The following is a 6,000-nucleotide window of genomic DNA, read 5'->3' on the forward strand; positions in this document are numbered from 1 at the left end:
GCCAGAGCCTGAGGCCTAGGCAGTAGCCCCTCCGTCCCTCACCATCCTAGTGTTTGATTTGGGAAGCCAGTTTTTCCAGAATTTAATCATAAGACTTTCTTACCGTCTTTGGGTAAGGTCTAGGCTCCTGCCCCCTTCTTGTTTCCACATAAGGTCATTGACCCTTAGTTTTATAAGGTGTTATTTCTGCAGAATTTGGACCAGGGACTCTTTCTATTCAGCAAGTGATTCTGCTCATGTGGACCCTGGGGTTGTTTACATTTTCAGGAACTGCTATTGCGAAATTCTAAAGAAGTTTATTTTGTGTAGTGAGATTGTGTTTGCCAGATGAATACACTTGGTCAAGTTATTTTTAAAACTTTTTTTTCCCTTAGCTCCTTAGAGAAACTCTAGTCTCCTCTTATTTTGTGACTCTAGGCCAGGAAAAAAAAAAATACGCCAATTCTACTGAGGGAAGTCAGAGAAAAATGTCTAGCCAAACTGGATCAAAGAAGGTTCTCAGCTTTGAACAAAACAAAACAAAACAGAAACCCTCTACCCTGAATGCTGGGATAGGACATTATATGGTGCTAGTTCCAGGGCCTTAAATCTTTCATGCTCCTAGAAGGCCCTGCAAATGTGTCTCAAACTGCTACTACAGATATAAGGTGGGGGTAGCTGGGGGTGGGGCTGGATATTCATTCAGAAGAAACATTGGCTACTGCCAACTGGAACTGCCACAATACAGCAGCAGGGAGACCACTAGAGGCTGGAGGCAGTCAGGGTGTAGAGCCACAAGCCTGATCTGGTCAAAAGCCTCTGGGTCAAAAGGCCTGAAAGGACCCATTAGGCTACCTTGCACACATTTTATTTAATAACTGATTTTAAAAATAATTCTTGGGCTGTAGTTGTAGCTCAGTGATAGAGCACTTACCTAGCATGTGTGAGGCACTTGGTCTAATCCTCAGCATCACATAAAAATAAATAAATTAAATAAAAGGTACTGTGTCCATCTACAACTACAAATTTTAAAAAAAAATACATAAAAACTAATTATCTAGGACACAGATTTTTATCTTTTGGAGCATCAGAGACCTCTTTGAGAATCTGATGAAGGTTACAGAAACAATATCTGAGGAAGGTTTTGGGTGAAAAAACCCCACCACTCAGAAAAATATATAGACATGCAAATTTTTGTTTACGATTTCAGTAGTGTAACTGGGATAACATTCAAGAACCATCAGGAAGATTCATAAATCTCTTTGCTTCAGGATTTGGGGAAACATCAAACCTGAGATTAACAGCATTCAGAACTAAGCTACTGTTTCATAGCAGGCACTATGATAGAAGATGGGGGAGACAAGGCCTCAGCCATGTGCAGCTCAGTCTAATGGGAGATACAAACAAACTCATAATAATTATGCATAATAATGAGTTAAGTGCTGTTAGAACTGTAAGCATAGGAACTAAGAGCCCCGAGTAGAGAGCTATTAATTCAACATGTGTTTAATAAAATTATTATGTGCCAGGCAATTAGGTAGAAGTTAGGGCATAGAGTAGGTCTCTGGCTCAGGGAGGCTTAATGTCTGGAATATTCTAAATCCAAAGTTAAGGGAGGGTCCTAGAATAACATGACACCCACCTAAGGTGAATCCTGACAAGTGAAATTTACCCAGGTACATGGAGTGACAGATTCCAGATGGTGAGAGCAGCATATATATGCACAGGTCCAGAAGAGCAAGGTGAGTTGGGGGAAACTACAAAGAGCTCATCAGGACTCCACACATATAAGTGATGAGAGGAAAAAGCAGAAAGGTATGCTGGGGTCTGCTCCCAGAGGCCCTGTGCTTCACCAGGGTGTATGGGCTTTATCTTCTGTCAAAGGTTGCCACTGAGGGTTTTAAAAGGAAGTTTGTGAAAATATCAGTTTTCTATTAGAAACATCACTTGGCCTTCTGTGGAGAATATGGATTAGGCAAGGGGACATGGGGTGGTGAATGGGTGAAATCCTGGACCAGAAGGAAGGAAGCTGATGAATTAATCAGGATGAGGAATGATGAGTCCTCAGCATGACATTAGAAAAGCAAGATAGGGCTTCTGGACAGTGCCTCACATTCACTACCTCATTCCCTAGAACAAATTTCACCTAAGGCAATGCTCTCTGTTCTGTGCAACGAGGTTGTGATGGGTTCAAACTAATAAACTAATCTTGCTACTAAGGGAGTATCACCTAGAATCATGACTTTTCTTTCTTTTTTTTTTCTTTCTTTCTTTTCTTTTCTTTTTTTTTTTTTGTTGGTACTGGGCATTGAACTCAGGGGCACTCCACCACTGAGCCACATCCCCAACCGTATTTTGTATTTTATTTTAGAGACAGGGTCTCAGTGAGTTGCTTAACACCTTGCTTTTGCTGAGGCTGGCTTTGAACTCACGATCCTCCTGTCTCAGCCTCCTGAGCTGCTGGAATTACAAGCATGTGTCACTGAGCCCAGGATGACTTTTAATAATCAGATGTGGGAACTCTAAATTTAATCCCTTAATAGTGATAATGACAATGATAATAATAGCTGCAAAACAATTTTATTTGTATTTACTCTGTCAATTATCTTTCCAAGCACTCTGTATTAAGCCAATTAATATTCAAGCAGCCCTATGATGTAGGCTCTATTCTTATTCCTATTGAATAGATGAAGATACTGAAGCAGCACAGAGAAGTTAAATACTTTGCTTAAAGTCACACAGCAGGTAGCAGAAAAACAGGAAGTTGAACCTTGGTAATCTCATCCCAGTACCCCTGCTCCCAACAATTCTATTTTTGCCTACAATAACAACCAGAAACATAGTCTTTCTCCATAGAATTAATATAAGCATTAAAAATGACTTGCTTTCCCCATTTGTTCTGAATGTTCTGAACAAGCACAATAAAAAAAGTTTCCACATCACTCACATCTCCAGAAATGTCAGAGAGGTACATAAAGCAAAATGCTGGGTGTGAGTGTTTTTGCAGATTCAAACTCCAAAGAATAGAAAAGCAGAAAAAACAAACAATGGTGTTTTTACACAATGAACGCTGTTTTCCTTTGGACATAAGAGAATTTTAAAACTTGATGAAGCCATTCAGCTTTCAAAGCATTCCACATTCCCCACCCACAGCAAATGCCAGAAAAGTGCCAGTTTGAGCCAACTCTGAGTTCAGGAATGATTTTCTAAATACTGGATCAGATTTCTTGAATGTCCACACTCCACAGATGGATACCTACCATTGTCTTGATTGGTCTGATGAATAGTGCTTAGGAATTGATCAACCAATTTGAAAAGAACATTTCAGCAGGATATGACAGGCACAAATGCAGAAGCAGAAAATGATAAGGCATTACTACTTCAAAAGATTGAACACCGTGGCCTAAGGTCTTTGAAATTTTAAAGCTGGATTATGGTAGGCTTAATTTCAATGAAGGTCTTTCTGAAAAAAAGTCTTGATTATGTTCAGAAAGTAATTTCCTCAATTTGTGGGAAATTGTTCTTTTTAAAGAGGAAAAAGAAAATAATGTTTATTATATTCAGTTATTCATTTATTCAACTAATGGTTTCTGGAAGCATGCCCTATGTTCAGCGCCATGTAGACACTGAAATATCCAAATGGAAAAGCATAGATTTTTTTTAAATAGATCTATGTGCTAGCATAGATCTAACACAGCTGGGGAGATGGACAAGCCAGGGGATTGTATAATAAATGTGACACATATGTACTAGGTGCACCTGCAGAAGGAAGGTCAGAGGGATGAACAGAAATGTGTTGCCAAGAGTTTGGACTTAATTCTGTAAGTGATGAAGACTCATAAAGCAGAAGTAATTGATTTTTTTTTAGAAGTAATTGATTTAATTTCAGAATAATCATATTATTATCAATGTGAAAATCAAAGGGGGTGGAAATCAAAGGCAGATTGAGTTCTACCCTTTATAAAAATCATTCCACAACACTTTGGTGCCTCGTTTTTTGTTCTCCAATCCATTTCCCCTTGCTCCCAAATATACACAATTTAGACATTTTCTAACTTTAAAAAGTGCTATTTAGTTTCCACGTTTTTGAGGTTTTTCCAGGTATACTTCATTGGTTTATAATTTAATTCTGCTATGGCTGACAATATACTTTGCATGGCTTGAATCCTTTTAATTTATTTAGACTTGTTTTATGTTTCTGAATATGGTCTACCTTGGTACATATTCCATGCACTCTTGAAAATAATGTGTGATCTGCTGTGTTTCACAAATGTCACTTAGTTTACTTGGTTGACAGTCTTGTTGAAAACTTCTATATACTTATTGATTCTATATGCTTATTGACATTATTTAGAATTGCTATGTTCTCTTGATGGATGACCCTTTTATCATGAATTGACCTTCTTTATCCCTGGTGTGTTAGTTAATTTTTCACCACAGTGATCCAAACACCTCACAAGAACAACTTGGAGGAGCGAAGATTTATTTTTGCTCACAGTTTCAGAAGATACAGTAGATGGTCAGTTGCTTCCATCTGCTGAGTGAGGCAGATCATGGTGGAAGGGTGTGGCAGAGGAAAGCTCTGCTCAGCCCATGCAGCCAGGAAGCAGAGAGGGTGGGGAGGGGAGGGAGGGAGAAGGGAGGAAGAGGCCAGGGAGAAGATCAACCCTTCCAGGACGTGTCCTCAGTGATCTACTTCCTGTAAATAGGTACTACCACCCAGTAGTCCTTTCAGCCATCCATGGATTTATCCTCTGATGAGGTTACAGCCCTCATGATCAAATCACTTTCAAAAAGCTTTACCGCTGAGCACAAGAGACTTTTCAGGACATTCCAGATCCAAACCATAATACCTGGTACTATTCTTTGCTCTGAAATCTACTTTGGTTGGTATGAATATTGCTATCCTAGCTTCTTTTGATTAACATTAGTATGGGGTTCTTTCCTTTCCATTTTAGTCCATTTGCATGTTTCTGGGAATTGAATTGAGGGCCATCCTACCACTGAAGTTACATCCCTAGGCCTCTAAAAAATTTTTGGATTTTGAAACAGAGTCTTGCTAAGTTGCCCATTTTGGCTTCGAACATTCATCCTCCTGCTTCAGCCTCTTTAGTAGCTGGCATTAGAAGCATACACTGCTGCATCTTTATTTTTAAGGTGTGCTTCTGTTGGCAGCCTACAGTTGAATCTTGATTTTTATACAATTTGACTATCTTAGCAACTTAATTTTTTTTAATTGATAAAAATTGTATGCATATGATGAACAATATGTAGATCTCACATGTATGTGAGTTCATTTGGCATTGATCTTTTTTAATTGCAATGTTTAGAATGCTTATAACTCAAATCTCTTTTAAAATAATTATCTTTAAGTAAAAATAAATGTGGAGTTTATAACATATATAAAGATAAAATATGAGGCCACAATAGCACAAAGGTGAGAAGAAAGAAAGATGTATACCACTGTAAGGATGTTTTTCTTCCATTTTTTTGGTGTATTAAAATTGTACATACTAGTGGGACTCATTATTACATATTCATATATGTTCACAATTTAACAATATAATTTGGACAATACCATTCCCCAGTTTTGCCCCTTCCCCTCCCCTTATTCCTCCCCCTGGTTCCTTTCCTTTACTATACTGATCTCCCTTCAAATTTCATTAGACCCCCCCATTCTTCTTTTCCTTTTTCCTCTCTAGCTTCCACATGACAGAAAACATATAATTCTTGACCTTCTGAGTTTGGCTTATTTTAGCATAATGTTCTCAAGTTTCATCCATTTTCCTGCAAGTTACATAATTTCATTCTTCTTTATGGCTGAATAAAACTCCTTATGTTTACATATCACACTTTATTTATTCATTCATCCACTGATGGACAACTAGGCTGGTTCCATATAGTATACAGAACTATACAGTATACAGAACTATACTGTAAGGATCTTGTAGGTCAAGTAGTATACCACTTGAAGATAAACTGTAAGTTAAAGATGTATACAATAACCTTAAGTCAATTACT

This window comes from Marmota flaviventris, chromosome 13, assembly GCF_047511675.1.
Source record: "Marmota flaviventris isolate mMarFla1 chromosome 13, mMarFla1.hap1, whole genome shotgun sequence".
NCBI classification, from domain to species: Eukaryota; Metazoa; Chordata; class Mammalia; order Rodentia; family Sciuridae; genus Marmota; species Marmota flaviventris.